This window comes from Pogona vitticeps, chromosome 2 (assembly GCF_051106095.1).
Source record: "Pogona vitticeps strain Pit_001003342236 chromosome 2, PviZW2.1, whole genome shotgun sequence".
Classification (NCBI taxonomy): domain Eukaryota; kingdom Metazoa; phylum Chordata; class Lepidosauria; order Squamata; family Agamidae; genus Pogona; species Pogona vitticeps.
In genome coordinates this window covers 143,366,358-143,387,334 of record NC_135784.1, presented here as the reverse complement: position 1 = coordinate 143,387,334, position 20,977 = coordinate 143,366,358, and the positions used below count along the sequence as shown (strand labels likewise).

The window sequence follows — 20,977 nt, the reverse complement described above, 5'->3', positions numbered from 1 at the left end:
GAAGACTTATCAGTAGTGCCCACGGTGGGCTAGCAAGGGCACCCACAGAAATTAATCCTAAATGATGGGCATGTATTGGGTTATTCAGAGAAAAAAATCTGCCCCTTCCTTGATTACGTTCTTCTCATGCTCCTACCTAACTTCCTGCTGCTGCATTTGCTAATACAAGACCTCACCTGACACTGCTCTTCCCTCAGCCCCTGACGCTTCTGTAGTCACCTCTGATCTCTTGGCTGTCCTCTTCCTTGCCTTTGCTTCCTGGACAGCCATGATGGAGGTAGAATGCTGTGCCGTTTTGGCTCTGGATGAGCACATAGAACCCCCTAAATAAAGAGGAAGGGGGGAAGGGGATTCCATCTTTTTGATTTTGGATCTTCCAAAAGAGCCTCATGGCGCAGTGGTTAAAACACTGTACTGCAGCTAAAACTGTGCTCACGACCTGGGGTTCAAATCCCAGGTAGCCGGCTCAAGGTTGACTCAGCCTTCTATCCTTCCGAGGTCGGTAAAATGAGTACCCAGCTTGCTGGGGGGGCAATGTGTAGCCTGTATAATTAAATTGTAAACCGCCCGGAGAGTGCTTGTAGCGCTATGGGGCGGTATAGAAGTCCAATAAATAAATAAATAAAATAAATTCCAAAGACTCTAAGCCTAAGATTTGTTATACTTAAAATATACCAAGGAGGGCAGGCTCTGGCAGAGAGAACTTCTCTCATTCAGAGTCACTCACGGGACACATTTGGTCCTAATCCTCTCTGTCCACAAGCTGTTATCAGGGTAGGGGTTTGTTCAGAGGTTTGAGATGGCCCCCAAAGAAGGACTCCACAGTTCTCGCAGTGTCCTTTTTTTATGAGTTCAATAAGCAAGCCTTATATTGAAGAAACACCAGGTACAGCCACATCTCGAAGATCTGCTTGCAGCAGAAGGCGGTGGGAGACACGCTATGGCATGCGGTTGCAGGGAGGGGTGAAGACAACACAATAATTTAAACAAACAAGGAATAAACCAGGGCAAAACACACTGACCCCCTGGCAATAAAGCCTGCAGTTTCAGTAAAGGAGGGGGAACCTCAGATGCAGACCTCCGCGCAAAATATGTGGGAGAGAATGAGAAGCATAATTACCAGCCTTAGACAGATACATTGTACAAGAAATCAAAAATATTTATTGTTGGCAATAACTGGCCCACTATTACAGCTGTGGATTGCTTCTTCCTCCAGCCCTCCACCTGCTTTTCTTTATTCATCATTTCCTGTTTCTGTAAGAAAGTAAAATGCCTTATTTACCAGGATATGCAGTTGCAGGCAAAACAATTCCTAATACTAGTGGTTGGCATGCCTTGAACATGCCAAGGGAGACCAATTACTCACATCTATTCTGTCACTAGACAGAAGGAAGCAGTTGTCACAAGCTGTAGATTTTGGATGCCATGGAAGGGCAGCAAATTGCCTGCCTGCCTGCCTGCCTGCCTACCTACCTACCTACATATGTAAGTATGTTTGAATAAGGGAGAGAGGAGAAATGCCTTGTCTTATGTATCAACATGAATACTACATTATTATTATTATTATTATTATTATTATTATTATTATTATTATTATTATTATTATTATTATTATTATTATTATTATTATTATTATTATTATTATTATTATTATTATTATTATTATTTATATTTATATTTATATTTATATTTATATTTATATACTGCCCATCTAGCAGCCAAGGCCACTCTGGGAGGTTTACAACAGATAAGCAAGCAACATAATAACAAAATAATACATATACAATATAATAATGACACAATGGTTGTTGTAGATTTTTCAGGCTGTTTGGCTGTGTTCCATGTTTGGAACACAGCCAAATAGCCTGAAACACCTACAACCATCGGACCTCAGCCATGAAAACCTTCAAAAATACAATAATGATACAATTGGGGAATAAATCAAATATCACAAAGAGCAGTAAAAGCAAATACAATACAATAAATTACAATTAAAAGCATAAAATATAAAAGACAAGAAGCATGGCGGTGTGGTGGATGATGTTTTAGCAAACACTGTTGTATGGTGCAGCTGTTTGTTCAGGGAAGGCCTGCTTAAATAGCCAGGTTTTTAACACCTTCCTAAATGTGCCAAGTGAAGGGGCCAGGAAGACTTCAGGCAGAAGAGAATTCCATAACTCTGGAGCTACCACCAAGAAAGCCTGATTTCTAATAGTTTCCTGGGCCTCTGTCGGGGTCAGAACTCTCAACCACCCTGCCAACCAACTTTGGATATATTTTTTAAAAAAACCCAAAACCCTTCATGCATCCTAGAGTGCCTTTTATTTACTCTGTTTTACCTGGCAAAGTATCTTGGGCTGGCCCTGTTCTTTTTTCTTCATTTAGAAGTCCCTGATATTCTTGTATTCTAAGTATATGTACAGCAAGGAGCTAAAAGGTACATGAGAAGGTGTCTTAATTGGACTATTGGTCTCTTTAGCTCAGTATCTGTTTTGGCTATATGGTAATTAACATTTTGTAACTTGGTTAGTAGCAGAATATAGTTATATAGCTTAGTTTGTGAAAGCTCCCTTCTTCCACTGAAACCCAGTGTTAAGTTGCATGCAAGATTGTTATTTTCTCCAACATTATTACCAGCTCTAACTTGCAGCAGTTCCTCAGGTTTCAGGCTTTTTTCTTTTCTAACTCTACAATCAGATCTCTGGTATTTTCTGGTAGCCTTCCATCTAAGTACTAACCAGGCCCAGTCCTGATTTCTGAAATCAGATGAGATCAGTATAGTCTGAGCACAGACAAGCTTGCCAAGGAAACCTAATGGTCAATCCAATTGCCTTTCAGCTCAGAATATTGAATACTGGAATCCAAAGAACTCAGATTAAAAGTTTTCCCTAGACTGACATCATCCATCTACAACTACAACTTCCCTAATCTCCCATAAAATGGGAGAAGATTGTATTAGATTGTAGAATCACATCTCTCTGTTATTTCCACCTATTTATCTTTTAATTTGCCTTTGGTTGGGAAAACAGAGCTGGTTCTGTTAAGACATCTTTGTAGACCATATCAGTTGCATGTTGAGGCAGCCATAAAATCAAAAGTGGAAGGAAGTCAGTCTCATAGGCAATCAGTACCCTGTTTTATGTAGGTACCCAATACTAGAGCATCCTGCCTAGCCTCTGTCTGAAAACCTCCTGTGAGTAAGAAGCTACTGCCCTTCTAGGTAACTGGTTCCCTTGTTAAATTGCCCTTGCCATTAAGAAATCCCTCCTAAAGTCCAGCTGAAATACTCCTTAAACCAACAGTCCTTGCATATTCTTTGAAGCAGCAGAGAACAGGCCTTTGACTTTTTTTCTGCACGACAACCCTTCAGGTATCTGAATAGTGCTATTAACTCTCCTCCTCAGTCTTCTCTGCTATAGGCTATATATGCCTGGTTCTTTCAACTTTTCCTCAGAGGGGCCATTTTTTCAAAGAACTGATCTTCGTTGCTCTCCCTGTACAATCCTAATTTGTTTACATCCCTCCTGAATTGTGACGTCCACAGCTGGATACAGTATTTCAGATGAGATCTGATTTGTGTAGAATAATGTGGAACTATTACTTCCCATCACTCTGAAGCAACAATTCTATTAATACCATTCTATTAATCCCATTAGCCTGTCTTTTGTTTTGTTTTGTTTTGCAGCTGCTGACCCACCTCACCTTTTGGCACTTTTTACATGTGCTGCTTGCAAGCTACATATCTTCACCTAGATAGTAATCCAGACCTGGTCCCACCCCAAATGCAGTACTCTCTAATTTAGTTTAATTTTATTAATTTGCACCTAATTTCCATTTTGTTTTTAATTGTATTCCTGTTTTCTGAGCTCTATGAACATTCCACAATACTACACTAATCCTTGTAGGTTTGATCAGAATTCTCAGCACATCTAAGTCAGCGATTCCCAAACTTTGGTCCCCAGATATTCTTGGTCTAATATTCCCAGAAGCCTTTGCCACTTCCTACGTTGGCCTGGATTTCTGGGCATTATAGTCCAAGAACTTCTAGAGACCTAAGGTTGGGAGTCACTGATTTAAGTCATAGATAAAAGAAAACATTAAAGACTACAGGCCCAAGCTGGAGCTCCACAGTATTCCAGACAAAACATCCAACAAATTCTGATATGGAACCACTAGTGAGTGCTCTTTAAGTAATGGCTTCTAACCACCTCTGAATATATGTCAGAGTGTTAACATCTAAATTACCTTTAACCAGTTCACCGGTCAAAATATCATAGGAACTTTGTCAAATGCCCTACTGAAATCATGTTAAATTATGTGTACGGCATTCCTCCAATTCACTAGGCTGGTTGCTTAATTAAAAAGGGAGAGAAAACCTTAGTCTGGCAGTACTTATTCTTCACAAATCTAAGTTGGTTTCTAATAATCACTGCACTGTCATGGAGAGGATTACAAGTTGACTACCTTCTCATCTGTTCTTGTATCTTGCCCAATATCAAAGTCAGAGCAGTGGGAGACTGGACATGTGCTTGAATTCAGTTCTGTGGCATCTTGCCAGGTGCCCAACATTTCTCAAAGATGATAGACAGTTATTTTAAGAGTACATTAGGAAGTTCCTTTATTATGTTGGTTTCCAAACTGGCTATATATGCCCCTCTGCCAAGAAGGTCATGAAGATATTCTGTGGATGACACATTTTCAAGAAAAATAGTATCATCAATTTAATCAAATTTCTCTGCTAGATATGGTTACTAGAATTTAGTATTGGGCATGAAAAAATTATTTGTGCTTATTTTAAATGTTTGACTCTTTTTGTGTTTAATTTTAATTACACTTTAACCAAACAGATGAGTTCCAAAATAGTCAGTTGTCCAAAATGCAAAGAAGAAATAAACCACCAGCTAAGTGGTAAACCTATCAGGCTAAACCAAATCCCTCCTAAAAAGGGGGAAAAGAATGGGGAATAGAAGGTTTAAAATTAATTTGGGAAAATGATTTAAAAACAGAAATTAAAATAGAGGATTGGACAAAAATGTGGAGGATGAGAGTGTTAAGATTAATGTCAACAAGAATAAAGGAAAAAAAATTTTAAATCTGTCTAAGGTGGTATTTGACTCCTGTAAAATTGAATATAATAAATCCAACATACCCCAAAGTATGTTGGAAATGTGATGAGGAAATTGGTACGTATTTTCATATGTGGTGGGAATGTAAAGTGGTTAAGAAATTTTGGGAATTGATTTTTAAGGAAATGTGTGGTATATTTGGTAAAGATATTGATTTTAATGCCAAAATTACTTTATTGTCAATTTTTGATAATACAGATCTGGACCATCACTCGAAAGAATTAATCACTAATTTTATGACAGGTGCTAGAATATTAATAGCTAGATTTTGGAAAGACAAGAATGATATTAAAATTGAAGACTGGTATTGTGAAGTATGGGACATTGCATTAAATGATAAATTGACTATGGAACTTAAAATAAAAAGAGGGGAAATAAGTTGTAACAATTTCTATGATATTTGGGGTAAATTTGTGGAATTTGTGTTAGTGAAAGGAAGGGGGAAAGCCTCTAAAGAATACTCAATACAATTTTGGAGAGGTAATCTGTAAGAAAAAAAAATTATTATAGTAAATAGAGTCCCGTAAGTATGGGGTGCACATTAGAATTTAGTTTATAATAAGCACTATTACTTGTAATTTTTTTTTGTATTTTTTTTGTTATGTGTGAGTTCTTTTGTATATTTTTTTTGTATAAAATAAAAAATTATAAAAATTAAAAAAAAATAAACCAAATCCACCAAAGTGGCTTTCAGAGAAAGGAGACACATGGGCTTTCTGGCATAGGTTTCATGCCAATACGTATTCTTTTGCTCTTCCATACCTAGGCACAAGCATTTCTCTATGGACTGGGTAACTCACAGGGAAGAACATTCAAAATCAAACCAATCAATCAAAAGCCTTGGAATCTTGGTCATAAAGGGCACATATCCTTACTTGTCTCATCCTAGCAGGCAAAGACAAAGAATTATAACATTCTTCTTGTTGACAAGGGATTTCTTGGCAGGTGGGGCTGATAGAGTTCCTGCACTGGTGAGAACAGTATTTTGTGTGAAACTGTGTGGTGTTTGTGCAAAATGGTGTAATTCATGAATTGCATGAACTGTGCAGAGTGCCCAAAATTAGAATGGTTGCTATTTTATTTAAGAATCTGAAGCACTGGATTAATAGTTGGCATCTTTCTCAGACATCAGACAGTCGTTCTGTGTTTGTTGTCTCTATGCCTTGGTTCTCAAATAGAAAAGGCATCAGAGGCATTTTACATAAGTCACTGAGGCCTTGGGGGAGGGACAAAACTCCCAGGCCTTATAAAATTCCCTATGGAGGTGTGGAGATAGTCTAAATGCACAAGAACAAGAAATCTAGCAAGTATTCTTTCCATCCTTATTGGTCATGAATACACACACACAATTTTGACAGGTATCTATTTTACCTATGGCTGAGCCATAAGTGGGGTTTTGTTGTCTCTATGTGTTTGGGCATGTTTTCTGTGAAAAGGAATTTCTGAAAGGAGCAGGGTAGCTTGGCACCACTGACAATTCATTCCTCTAATATATCCATTCGTGGAATTCAACTAGTATTTTTCTAACTTTATTAAAAGTGTATCCTCTGAAATCCAAGTGTGAGTTCATGTTTGGTTTTCCATCTGATCATGAATTCCAACTTTTCATTTTTTGTTATGTTACACAGTCATATTCCCAGAAAGTTCTCACTACTTGAATTGAACTGAACCACTCTACCCTGTGGACCAACCTTATGATAGCCAGTGCAATCCCCCCTTTCCTCTACCTTCTGAAAGATGACATTGTCAGCAAGGCATGTCAAGAATTTGTTTGGAAATTCCGTGCTTAGCAGAATTTGTCTCACAACAGATACTGAAGAGCTCAATTTCTTGCTTCTGTGAAACATCTGTAGTTTGTTTCAAGAAGGAATCATTCACATCTTCCTCTTGGTTTTGTGGTCTTTTGTAGACTCCGACCACTGTATTGGTTTTATTGCTTTCTCCATTTCTTCTCACGCAGATGTTCTCTCCAGGGCTGCTGTGTTTGTTCTCTTGAATTTATGTGCAGGTGTACACATTGTTGACATGTAATGCAACTTGCCTCCCTTTTTCTTTCATCTCTTCTTTTGAACAAATTAGAACTTCATTTACTACATTCCAATCATGGGAGTCATCCCACAAAATCTCAGTTATACCTGTCAATCTGTATTTACCTTCCTGTTCTAGCTGTTAAAGCTCATTTTGTTTATTTCCCATAGACTTACTCCATCAGGATATATTTCTGATACTCTTGTACATCAAAGGTGTTTGGTATTCTACTCCAATGTCTCTTACTTTTCTGCTTTGGAGTTCATGTAGCCCTCCTAAACTCTCCCAGTTTCTCCTCTAGCACCTAGAAGAGCCTCATGGCACAGTGGTTAAACTGCTGTACTGCAGCCAAAACTGTGCTCGCCACCTGGGGTTCAATCCCAGGTAGCTGGCTCAAGGTCCTTCCGAGGTCAGTAAAATGAGTACCCAGCTTGCTGGGGGGACAATGTGTAGCCTGCATAATTAACTTGTAAACTGCCCAGAGAGTGCTTGAAGCGCTATGGGACAGCACGCTTTGCTTTAATTCTTTCCCTTCTAAGATAACGTTTAGGTTATTGTCTCCGTCTCACTGTAGATTTAGTTTAAACCCATCCTGATCAGCTTCTCTATGCTTCCACCAAACATATTTCCCTGAGGTTTTGTGAGACACAGCCCATTCCCTGCCCTTCCTTAAATAAACAAACAAACATGAATTAAGATTAGACTACAATCACAAAATCCAGAATCTCTCTTCCTGACACCATTTGTGTAGCTCATCGTTCACCTGACATATTCTTCTCCCTCTCTTTGTAACCCTCATCTTCTACAGTAGGGCAGAAAGAAGGTCAAGGGCCACGTTCAGTTTTGTGTGACTTCTTAGGAGCTACAGTACATGCTGGCAGGATGTGGCCTAAAAAACATGACATGCAATTCCAATGCCCCCTAATATCTCCCACTGCTTTAGGTGCGAGGAGAAGTGCCAGCCTGGTGCCCGCTCACTCCACACAGCAGCATATGTGTACCTCACCTCCACTATTCCCACAAGCCTCATTGCCGCCACATCCTCCTTATCGTCACCAGCTTTGTCCTTCCTTACCTTCACCAGCTGCCCAGCTGTTTGGCAACTATGTATTTAATACAGAGTAGAGAAGGTCAGGGAAGAGTCATGTGAGAAAGGGGAAAGGGGGGGAACTAGCTGCAGAAGCAGCAGCAAGGTAAGGTGTGAGGAGCTAGATAGAGAAGAAGAGACATAGTGGTTGGTGAATTGTTTTCAGGGATGAGGGGCAGATAATTTGCTGCTTTTCTATCCTCTTGAATCCTGCTACCTCAGGTGATCATTTTACTCTTAACTAGTGATTCTCCCCCTTTTCTTCTTCTTTCTATGAACATAGTGATCATGAGGTTTGCCAGTTAAAAAATTGATATAATTCCTTTGCTACGTTTCTTTGCTTAGTCCCTTATTGTCACTTGAGGCAGAACAGATGGTCCCCCTTGAAAGCCAGTCCAGGAAACAAACAGGAATCCAAGCCAGATCTATCAGCAGCCTCCCCCCCCCCTTCATTTCCCCCTTAAACACCACTTTCAACACATGCCTACATAGAAAGGAGACCCACTGAGTAGCAAGCACTGTGTGTACAGCAAGCATGAACCAACGTGAGTCCGAAACCACTGTTTTCCCATGGTCCTTCTACTCTCAACCCCTCCCCCCCCCCCCGCAATTACACAGGCAGAAAAATTCAATACATCTTTGTTTTCTTTTTCTGTGAAGATTCTTCCTTCTGTTCCCTGGGTGACTCGCAGCCAGGTATCCTTATATTGTTTCCTTGAATTTTGTTCCTGTAGAACTCACCAGACCACCAGCAGCTGCAAAGCCTCACCACAAAGCCTTATGAACGCAGCTGCCAGAGTGTCTGTTAGAGAACACTCTAGTACTCATGCTCCAAAGGCAATACTAAAAGTAGATATCAAAGGCCAGAAAAGGTTTCTTTGGTCGGATTTGCTGTTGTTGTTGTTTCATTTCATTTTGGCAGCTGTTAAAATAGCAACAGCAATAACAAGCTAAAACGCTGAAAGCTACCACAAAATGGCTGCCCTTGGAGCCATGACAAGTCACAAATGTCTTATGTGGAAGGCATGACTAGACATAAAATGGCAACTGTGGGAGAAGTGGTTCATCACATAATGTTTGAAGTCCAAAATTCCTTTAGTAAAATGAGAAGAAAAACTGCAGAATGACAAATGTGATTGTTAATTTGGGCCAAGGTAGCTTAAGTTCAGCTGGTTTACTGGTTTGCACTTTGGACAGACCTTGGAAGTAACTGGTTATCTTTTGGACAACCAGTAATACAACTATTTACAAAGTTACTTTTAGGTGTGGTGAATAACAACTAGTTACTTTCAAAATGATTTTAAAGGGCATGTTAAAGAGGGGATGGTTTTAGGCCATTGAGTAGCACGATAAGCATACTTTGATTTTGTCTCTTGCATTTTTATAACATGCAGGTTGATTCAGTCCAGTGAGTGGGAAAATCCTTAAGAAGGGGCTGTGATTGAAAAGTTTCTGTTTAGAAAGGTGGACAAGAAAGGAGCTTCTATTTTTCTTAAAGCAGTAATTAGATTTTTGCCACTTCAATTTAAGTAACAGAATTTCAATGCATATGCAATATGCAATATCAGAGCTGGCCACTAGAGGGAACCAGAGAGTTTTCCTTGTATTTTTCTGGTGATGACAATTCAGTATATTACTAATGCAAATAATTACTTGGTGACCTCAGTACCAACAGATAATAAGCAGTGCAACAGATAATAAGCTATGCAACAGATTCCTTTTAAAATGTATCATTCCAGGTTCTAAATGTTGGCAAGGTTGTGATGGAGAAATGAAGAGCAAATGGGATGGTACAAACTGGCAATATAGTTGCTGACCTTGAGCCAGACATCCTGGAGAGTGAAGTCAAGTGGGCCTTAGAAAGCCTGGCTAACAACAAGGCCAGTGGGGGTGATGACATTCCAGCTGAACTATTTAAAATCTTAAAAGATGATGCTGTTAAGGTGCTACATTCAATATGCCAGCAAGTTTGGAAAACTCAACAGTGGCCACAGGATTGGAAAAGATCAGTCTACATCCCAATCCCAAAGAAAGGCAGTGCCAAAGAATGCTCCAACTACCGTACAATTGTACTTATTTCACACGCTAGCAAGGTTATGCTCAAAATCATACAAGGTAGGCTTCAGCAGCATGTGGACCGAGAACTCCCAGAAGTACAAGCTGGATTTCGAAGGGGCAGAGGAACTAGAGACCAAATTGCTAACATGCACTGGATTATGGAAAAAGCCAGAGAGTTCCAGAAAAATATCTGCTTCTGCTTCATTGGCTATGCAAAAGCCTTTGACTGTGTGGACCACAGCAAACTATGGCGAGTCCTTAAAGAAATGGGAGTGCCTGACCACCTTATCTATCTCCTGAGAAACCTATATGTGGCACAGGAAGCAACAGTTAGAACTGGATATGGAACAACTGATTGGTTCAAAATTGGGAAAGGAGTATGACAAAGCTGTATATTGTCCCCTGGCTTATTTAACTTATATGCAAAATACATCATGCGGAAGGCTGGACTGGAGGAATCCCAAGCCGGAATCAAGACTGTCGGAAGAAATATCAACAACCTCCAATATGCAGATGATACTACTCTGATGGCAGAAAGTGAGGAGGAATTAAAGAACCTTGTAACGAGGGTGAAAGAGGAGAGTGCAAAAAACGGCCTGAAACTCAACATCAAAAAAACTAAGATCATGGCCACTGGTCCCATCACCTCCTGGGAAATTGAAGGGGAAGATATGGAGGCAGTGACAGATTTTACTTTCTTGGGCTCCATGATCACTGCAGATGGAGACAGCAGCCACGAAATTAAAAGACGCCTGCTTCTTGGGAGGAAAGCGATGGCAAATCTTGACAGCATCTTAAAGAGCAGAGACATCACCTTGCCAACAAAAGTCCGAATAGTCAAAGCTATGGTTTTTCCTGTCGTGATGTACGGAAGTGAGAGCTGAACTATAAAGAAAGCAGACAGCCAAAGAATTGATGCTTTTGAATTGTGGTGCTGGAGGAGGCTCTTGTGAGTCCCCTGGACTGCAAGGAGAACTAACCTATCAATTCTAAAGGAAATCAACCCTGAGTGCTCATTGGAAGGACAGATCCTGAAGCTGAGGTTCCAGTACTTTGGCCATCTCATGAGAAGAGAAGACTCCTTGGAAAAGACCTTGATGTTAGGAAAGTGTGAGAGCAAGAGGAGAAGGGGACGACAGAGGATGAGATGGCTGGACAGTGTCTGCGAAGCAACCAACATGAAATTGACACAACTACGGGAGGCAGTGGAGGATAGGAGGGCCTGGCGTGCTCTGGTTCATGGGGTCATGAAGAGTCGGACATGACTAAATGACTAAACAACAACGACAAACTGATTTGGTTTGAAGAAAGTTAATTTCAGTTTGGCATGACAGGGACAGCCTGTTTAGCTGGCATGGTAAAAGTCTAACTTCTTGGGTTGTATGGTTGAGGGGCGCTGCCCCAATCACAACTGAAAGAGAACCTGCTCTTAGAATGTCCCCTTAGCTTGGTAGTCCTTCCCTCCCTCCCTGGTTCTTTTCTTGTCTTTAAGCAACACCCTTTTCAGTTAGGCAAGAAAGGGTGGAGGCATTCATTACCTGACTAAGGGAAGTCCATTGCTATTGATTCTTGCCCTGTAGGTGAAATAAAGCAATTGACTGGAAGCTTTTGTGTTCCATGCAAATATCTGTCATCTAAAGCTGAAGCTCTGAAAAAGGATGATTCACAGGGCCCTGGGGGGGGGAGGGGTCCTTTTGTTATACGGGGCTGAAGAGAAAGGTCAATGTGTCCGTTAGACAAAAAGGCTCTTCAACTATTCCATGCACTTTCCCCATACAATCTCCACAGCACACATTTACTGCAGCACAAGGTGGTGCCTCTCCCCTACCCCTCCGCTTTGTTTCCCTGGCCTCTGTGGAGCCTGGCCAGACTATCTGAGGCCCCGTTTGTAAAAAAAGGAAAGCACCAAACACCCAAACCTACAAAATCCACATCACCAAAGGCCTAAACTAAGAAGACATTTCATTTGGTTTACGACTTAATTAGGGAGCAAAGTTTTCAGGCCCTTGCAGGTTCAAACTGGTAAGTTTCGATCACTGCCTCAAGGCCTAAGAACAGGAGAAGATATAAATTACGCCTGCTTAGGATATCTAAATCAGATTATCAGTCATTTTTAAGCATGTTTTATATCTGTGGCAGCACATGATCCTCACCTGCAGATTTTGGACTTTCTAGTAGTCAGTGTGGGGTAATGGATAACGTGACAGACTAGGATTTAGGTTCAAAATCCCTGCCCAGGCATGGGAAATCACTGCAGGAGTGGAGCTGATGAAACGACTTCTTAAATATCTCGCTTGCCTATTAGGGTGGCGATGAGTTGGTTCTAATTTGATGGCAAATAACTAGCAAACTGTCACACTGCCTAAAGTGTGTTACTGGCTCTCCGAAAAATTGTTCCAGATCTTTAAATATAGCCAACATAGTAAGGCCTTGTAAAGGTTCAAATTCAGTAGGCTTGCACATCTATTTATATTTAAAGGAAAGGGCCCCTTTAAGCAGGTGATGAGCTCCCTTCTAGTTAAACTCACTGCCCTTCGCCCATGCTTCCAAGTGCCAAATCAAAGGGGCTCTTGCACCACCTTACTGGTTAAATAATAAGAATCATGTGTTGTCAAGTCAATTCCGACTTATGGTAACCCTTTTTTCGGGGTCTTCTGGGCAGAGAGTACTCAGACGTGATTTGCCCTTCCCTTCTTCTGGGGACACCCTGAGACTGTGCAGTTTGCCCAAGGCTACACAGATTGGATTTTCTCCCCAGAGGCACAGTGGGGAATTGAACTCCCTACGTCTGGCTTCTCAGTCAGATACCTCAACCACTGAGCTATCCATTCCTGGCTAAGCATTCTCATATTAAGAAGTGTAGTTATCCCAGAACACTTCCTTGAGGGGAACCAAGAACAAACACAAGCAGAAATTGTGTCACCCACTGCCACCAATACAGGGGAGAGAATAGTGACGACACCTCTGTATCTCCTTAGTTGCCTGGCTGGGCCTCACAACTAAGCAAGACAAGGACTCTCCAGAAAAAGGGTAGTAAATATGTTGCCCATCATATATTAGGGATTGCAGTGCCTATGATTCCTGACCACTGACCTACCAGGCAAAAACCAATTTTTAAAGAAAAATTACAAAAGACCAGTGGCACCTTAAAACTGTTATATTTTAATGTGAGCTTAACATGAGTTGCATGACTTGTCCGCAAAAGTTCATGTTAAAATATAACAGTTAGTCTTTAAGGTGCCACAAGATCTTTGTCTTTTTTCTTTTCCTTTTGTTTTTTGCCTGTTACCACTGACAAGCTTAGGTAGAGCTGATGGGAGCTATAGGGAGGCCACACCTTCCCTACTTCTACACTGTGAAGATATTTCAGTGCCATACCACTTTGAGCGCTATAGCTCCATCCTACAGGATAATGGAATGTATTATTTAGGATCCTGTGCTAAGTTTAGGGCACAGCCCTAGAGCTTTCTGACAGAGTTTTCTAAGTATGTCACCAAACTACAGATCCCAGGATTCCACAGGATATAGTTATAGCAGATCAAGTGGTCTATACTGACTCTTCATATCGTAACAGTAAAAATAATTATTTCTAGATCTTGAGGAAACATAGGCTGCCAAATACTGATTTTAAAAATAGTGGTAACTTCCTATTCTGTACTGGCTTTCCTGAACTCCCCCTGCCCCTACCCGGGCAATCCTAGGGTTTGCCCACAAATTCATTGGCTGGCTCAGACAGTGGGGGAATTGGCATGTATATAAGCTGCGTTTAGCTAAACATCACAAATACACTTCAGTCAACATGTGATTTTATCATACCTGTTACATCTAGACTTTCTTATACAGCCCAACTCTACTGGATTTCTGAGGGACTGAGGTGGGGTGCAGACTACCCTCTCTTGGCCCCTTGTTGGAGTGACTAGAACAGAATTGAGAATGCAAGCACTCACCTCAGCCACACCTGGGTTGAGGAGAGATGACCAAAGGAATTGTTACAAGCCTCAGGTATGCTAATTCAGTGGCACACTAATTCTGCATATAAGCATGCTAATTCTTATATCCATATGGCATGCTAATTTTGCATATAAGCACCGCCCATCTTGAGAGTGACACCATGCTCATCTCCTGAGGAATAAATATAATTTGAAGTCACTGATAATTTGGAATTCCATCTGTAGGCATAACACTTAAGAAAGCTCATTCAAGGTAAGGCTTGCAGGCACCCTTCCCAAGCTTCTTAGGAATTGTGACTACTTGTGACCATTTCCTCCATTTTTGTCAGATTCCATTAAAATCTAAGCTCACCTCTACAAACCTTGCACAATTTATATTGCTCCTGCTCACCTTGGATTCAGGGGTCCAATGTGGAGTTGCAGTCAGACAGCTGTGTTGTTGAATGGCCCATGTGGGTCAAACACTTCATCCCTGACGCAGATTAAAGGAAGGGGGTGAAACTTCATGAAATGTTGCTAGTAGACTTAGAGAAGTGGAACAGGAGGCCTAGTCAAAGAGGTAAGAGGAAAGTTTTTTTAAAAAAGGATTTAAATTTTGAAGCATTCTTATCTGACTCTTCAGTCAAAAAGGCTTCCAGAACCTTAGATTTTGGATAAGTCTTTAGAACGTCCACTAGAGGGCACGCTGGGACTCCTGAAGTACCGGAAGAGCCAAATATGGGGTGGGGGGGGATCTCTCTTCCTTAGACAGCCCCACTCCACTCCCATTGCACGAAGGTCATTTCAAGGAATCTTTGTGGAACTCATGACCAAAATACCAAAGAGTACTTAGCAGTATTAAGTTGTCCAATGGCTCTGGTTACAGGTCTTGCCATGCAATATCCTCCGTGAAAGATTTATTTGTTTAGGTTTTGTTCTGGCTCCCAGTCCAAAGGCTGTGGGCTGGATTGCACCACACCTCTATCTTGCATCTTTATGCATTGCTTCTGTTCCTGCTGACCTTTTTCTACTGTGCAGCCCATTCTTGTAGCACCAAGTCCTGAATCTTACCTTTGTCCCCATCGACTGCCAATCCTGAACTAAGATGACCGTAAAAATGACAGAGAAACTTGAAGTGTCTGAAGCCCTAACACATTTCATGATGGCACATGTTTTGTGGACACAGTCAATTTCATTGGACACAGATTATAATAGGAAGTGAAACTCTCACATCTCAGCTACTCTTCAATACACAATGAGTGACTGCTCCCCTTCTTCAAAGAATGATTTCCTGTAGAGCCACTTGGGGTAATTTAGTAGAGAAGATGGCCTTCATAATGCCTAAAGCATGCCTGATGAGAGTCAGCTGGCAGGCATAGATCACAGTCCATCACAACTGTGCTATAGAATGCAGATGTAAATCTTCCCATCTTCCATACTTGGATAGTGAGAATGAAAAATTTCAGAAGTTTTCTTTTCACTGGGCTAGACTATAAGACCTGTGGTGTATTTCCCCCAATTTGGGATTTGTGTCTGTGTGTGTGAGGAATTTGAGAAAGTGGCATTTTCACAAAAATGTATTTTGTGCAAAAATGTTTTGTTTTTGTGCAAAATGCAAGGATTTTGGCAGAAAATGCAAGCTTTTTGTGCAAAATGTCAGGTTTCCTGTTTATACTGCTCCTAATGAAAAAAGTACTGTTTTTGTTTTGTTTAGCTCTTGTGCAAATGTGAGAAATCTTGCAATGGTTGATAGTCTTTTTGATGGTGTGTTTCAATATGTTGAGAACAAGAGTATTAGCAAATATAGGAGACATTACAGATGAATTAGAGCAACATCTTAACTATCCAAACTGACATGGGCCAGCTGGACCAACAATAGGCCATCTGAACCTTTTCTGAATCTCACTCCTTTGTAGGCTAAGGATGTTGGAACTTCCTTGGGACTATGCTTACTTGGACTAACTTTCTGTTAGGGTTTGTCTATATCTCAGGGCTGAAGAAGGTTTAGCCCTCACACAACTCAGTTCCTACCTTGCCCCATCTGTTCTTTCCTCTTTGGGGCTCCTCTACCTGTTAGCAGCTTGTTTAGGTTGGCACATATGTGGATCAGCCAAAGGAAGGGCTTTTTTTTTGCCACCAGAAGGGGGATTTCTGCTGGCAGAAGAGTACTTTGCCTACCTCAAAACTACTGCAGCTGGCAGATCTTTGAGTTAGGATTTCATATTAGTCCTCTACAACAGTAATCCCCAACCTTGGGCTTCCAGATGTTCTTGGACTACAACTCCCAGAAACCTTCACCACCACCTCTGCTGGCCAGGATTTCTGGGACGTGAAGTCCAAGAACATCTGGAGGCCCAAGGTTGGGGACCACTGCTCTACAAGATCTCCAAAAGGTCGCCTTCCAAGATTCCAGCAGAGTTTCTTGCTCAGAAACAGTAAAGCACCTAGAAATTTGGGAATTGCGAACAAAACAAAAAAAGGCATAATTCGTTTTAAAAAGAATATGCAATCATATTTAACTAAAAGATCCCATTAAGACAGCACACAGCTTAACCCATTGCTTAAGATTCTTGATTCTTGTCTTTTCCTGTTGCTTCCTGTCTCATGCTCACAACCTTTTCCGCAAGCCACTTTTTTTAACACAGAAAAAATAATTCTATGGTAATCATTCATAGGTTTATTTCACCCTATGTTCACACACTGGAAATATGCTGCTATGCCAGTTCAACCCTGGAGAGTCTCTGACGTGCCATGGTTCAAGAAGAGATCTCCCCCACTGGATTCTGCTTGCCCAAGGAAGTGTCAGATGCCTCCTTATGCAAGCTCAGATACGGTAATATCCCAGCACTTGCACAATAGACTGCTATGGAAGCTGGCAAGATAGACATGGATGTGATCTCCAGGCTTCACAGGGTCCCTGAGCACAGCTGTGCTGGAGAAGTGTTGCACGTGAAGCAGCCTTGAAAGTACTGTATAAGCACTTTAGAAACAGAGGCTGAGAAATTCTTTTGCCTGTATTTATACAAAGTGTAGTAGTGCAAGGCCATGGTCTGCACGGTTTGCAGTGCTGTGGCTAAGTTATCGTTCCTACTTATCCATTCTTAACATTGCTTCATTTGTTTTCAAGGTAACTTGCACAGAATCCCAATAAAGGAAACTCCTTGAAGCTCACAGGACACGACAGAAGCAGTGTGCCATCCAGATGCATAATCTGCTTTACCTTTGCATACAATATGTTATATACCTGCAGTATTTGAAAATACAGTACAAAAGAAAGTAATTCATGCTTCTCTCTGTGTGTCAACTATGCTCATCCTTTGACTATGATGAAGATAAAACTTACTCAAGAATTTTGGTCTTTGGAACAACATTAAAACTGTCTTGCATCTTACCTAAAAATTTTTTTTAAGAAATGGAAAGAGATATTAATTTTGCTCTGTTCTAAACATTCAAATTGGTTTGAGGACACTCCCACTTGATCAAACATCAGAGTTCTAGCAAACTTCATTTTGCTTATCCCAGTTGTTAATAACAGAGTTTAGGGGACTACTGTGAATAAATGCATCTTGTAACAATTTAGAGTCAACTAATCAGAACATTTAAAAATAAAACAAGTAAACTGCAAAGTGGTAGATTAAAAAAGCAGGAAGGTAGAGTGGCCTTGTCTAATCAAGATATCACCTGCCCTTGCTTTTGTATTGTGTAAGAACCAGCAACTGGCAGTTCAATTCCCCACTATGCCTTCTGCAAGTAGAAGCTAGCCTGTGTGGCTATGAAAAAGCTCTCAGAAGAAGGGAATGGTTAAACCACTTCTGTGTACTCTCTGCCTCGAAAACCCTGGAAGGGGTCACTATAAGTCAGAATTGACTTGATGACACATGATTCTTATTATTATTAAGGACCATATGTTTGCTGTTGTTGTTCAGTATACCTGAAGCTGCCTGGAGCACCAGACAACTTGAATGCGTAATATCAGTCAAGCAGGACTGCAAACTGAAGAAATAATCTGCTTCCAACCACTAGGCAATATTATTAATTTGGCTTCATCAAGTTTGTGAATACACTAAATTTTATTCCCAGTTATCCAATAGATAGAGGGTTTGCCGTATTTCCATGTAGCCACCTTGCCCAGCCAAACAGGAACCTTGAGTTTCAAAAGAAGGTGATGGGGGAGGGAGAAATGCTGATTACCAGGCAGCCCTTTGTTTAATGAGTTGAGATAGAAAATCCAGCCAACACCCACCAGGAATCAAAACTGAAACCCACAGTCCTGACTTGTGTTTCCTGTCTGCCTTTGGGAACCCAACTTTTAAGAAACAGACCTTGGCAAGGATGCTGGGAACTTCTGTTTTTTTCCCCCCAACACTATCCACATTATATTGGTGCCCAGCCTGACAGAGACTGAAAAATCTAGCAATTTTTTTTTTAAAAGTGGTCTAATCAAGGTATCACCTGTCCTTGCTTTTTGTATTGTGTAAGGACCACATAGCGTTGTTTGCTTGCTTGTTTTCCCCCCCTGGCCTGTGTTCTGTCCATTGACCATCCCAAGAGTGGAAGCAGAAGCTGTGTCTCAGCATTGCTGGAGGCAGACAGGCCATTCCAAATCACTGCTGATTCGGCCCAGTGGACTTTACAAGCTAGTAGGACAGTTTGGCATCAGGGAGGATAAATATCTTTATTTCTATAAATGTGCATTCAAATGTTTATTTAAATGTATTGTTGACAGTAGTTTTATATTCATGGCAAGCTGAGGATAATGCTTGACGCACTGAGCTTCTGCAACCTCTGCTGCCATTCTCTCTCTCTCTCCATCTATGGTGGCAGGAGGACGGATCAGGGTTCTCACCTCCCCTTCTGACATTTTGGGAGGATGTGGCTGGATGCGCCTGCATGCTCATGCTCACTTGAGTAATGCAGGGCAAGAAGAGAGGCAGCTGTAGGAGAACTGTGCCCGGCCCTCAGCAGTTTGCTCCCACTATTTTATATTTTTCTCTCCAGAACAGTTTGGTAGCATTGTTTGCAATTTATATCCCTCTTCCATGAAGAGGGAGCCAAGCCAAATCTCCTTGATTTGTGGTCTTTGCTTTTGTCTATCCTTTTGGAGGCCCTATCAATCAATCAATCAATCAAGCCCAACAACCCTCTATGCCTTGGTATCCTGCTGTTAAACCACCTCTGCATTTGTTCTGAACTGACCCAAATCAAGTTGTGTGTCTCTCTTTTTGTGTGTTATGTTTATGTTCATATGTTAGTCTAGCTTTCCGTATTTATTAAGGACAGTCCCCATTTTCTAGTTCCTGTCCCTGGTAAGCCATAGGATTTTCCTCCAGCAGATAGGCTAGGCTAGTGGAATCCAGATGTTTCACTTTCATGCTGCCCCTGCTGCACTCAGCATCTGCCACGTGAAACAGTTGCCTCACTCTGCCTGAAAGTTGCAGGGTGTCCCTATCATGGAATAATGACAGGTTACCAGATTCTGGAACTGCAGATTCCGAGGGATTCTGGGAGGTGTTGTGCAAAAGAGTAAATTTTCCTACTGTGCAGGTTGTACATTGCCTGGACTCTGTTTCATAAAAATTACTGAGGGAAAAATCTAGTCACTTTCATTCTCTTTCTTTCCCTCCAGTAGTTTTGCAACCTAATCTTTCCACCTTATAGTCTGCTATCCAAGAATTATCAGGAAGCAAGTCATGCAAATGAGAATAACCGAGGAAAGCCATTCCTTCCTGTTTGAGCAAGCCATTGCATGTAATAGATACCCTCTCAATGGTCTTCCCTTATTTCTATGTGCCAGGGTAGGAAAGCTGACTGCTTCTCCCCGGGACAACTGTTTCAGCATTTTCTAGGGACTGCCAGGGAGGTGATGCCATCTGGCCCCTGCTGATTGCACCAAACACGATGGGTGCTCTAATAAGTTCTTACCTTGCTGTCAGAGGCAGAGAAATTCTAAGTCTGCAACTAACCTGAGATATCAGCTTAGAGATCAGTGAATCAAGTTGGAATCTTTGGTTTTGAAATCCAGATTTTCCTCCAAAAAGCCACCACATGGCCTCTTCCCAAGTCACTGACCTCCGAAGAAGTGCAAGTATCTGCCATAGCATTGCTGCTATGTGTCATGAAGTCAGCACCAACTTACAGCAACCCTAATAAGGCTCTGAAAGGAAGTGAGATGTTTGAGGAATGGTTTTACCAGTTCCACTCCCCCAGCGAGTTTCCATAGCTCAGCGGAGGGCTTCCTGAATCCTCGTCCAGTACTCTGTCCACTACACCACACTGGTCTGTATAGCTATAGCTATCTGTGGCTGGATATGAGGGAATATTGGGGCATCCTTTGCATTCGCATTATCTGCCTTTGACTGGATACCACACACTCTGCTTTCTACCATGTTTTGGTTCTGACTAAATTCTTCTTTGTGTGAAATCATGTCTTTTGTCTTCCCACTTTACAACTGAACTCACAAGGGTGATGTAAAAGGAAGGAAGGAAATCTCATTCCTTTACCTCTCACTACAGGTGGGGGACGATCCTTCTTTTCCTAGTTCTCTTCTACTACCTTGTGTTGTCATTCCAGCCCCTACAGGGGCATCCCTGATGTAGAGGCAAGAAACTGTTTTTATGCAACAATAGGTCCCATGGGGAGCAGTGGGGCTCAGACACAAGGAAAACAGCTTAGAATCACTGCCTTGGCATTACCGGCCAGTTTATGCCCATTTATTTGGAAACCCTTTTGAGGCCTAGAGAATGTATGC

The 20,977-nt window shown here is 41.3% G+C and overlaps 1 long non-coding RNA gene across 1 annotated transcript; it reads right to left on the bottom strand.

Annotated features, from left to right (window-relative positions):
* Positions 1–1,136: 1,136 nt before the first annotated feature.
* Positions 1,137–18,060, bottom strand: LOC140704155 (uncharacterized). Its single transcript, XR_012083283.2, has 2 exons — positions 14,641–18,060; positions 1,137–1,254 (listed from the first exon to the last, which is right to left on the bottom strand). It is a non-coding gene; the product is annotated as an uncharacterized LOC140704155 (long non-coding RNA).
* Between the last annotated feature and the right edge of the window lie 2,917 nt (positions 18,061–20,977).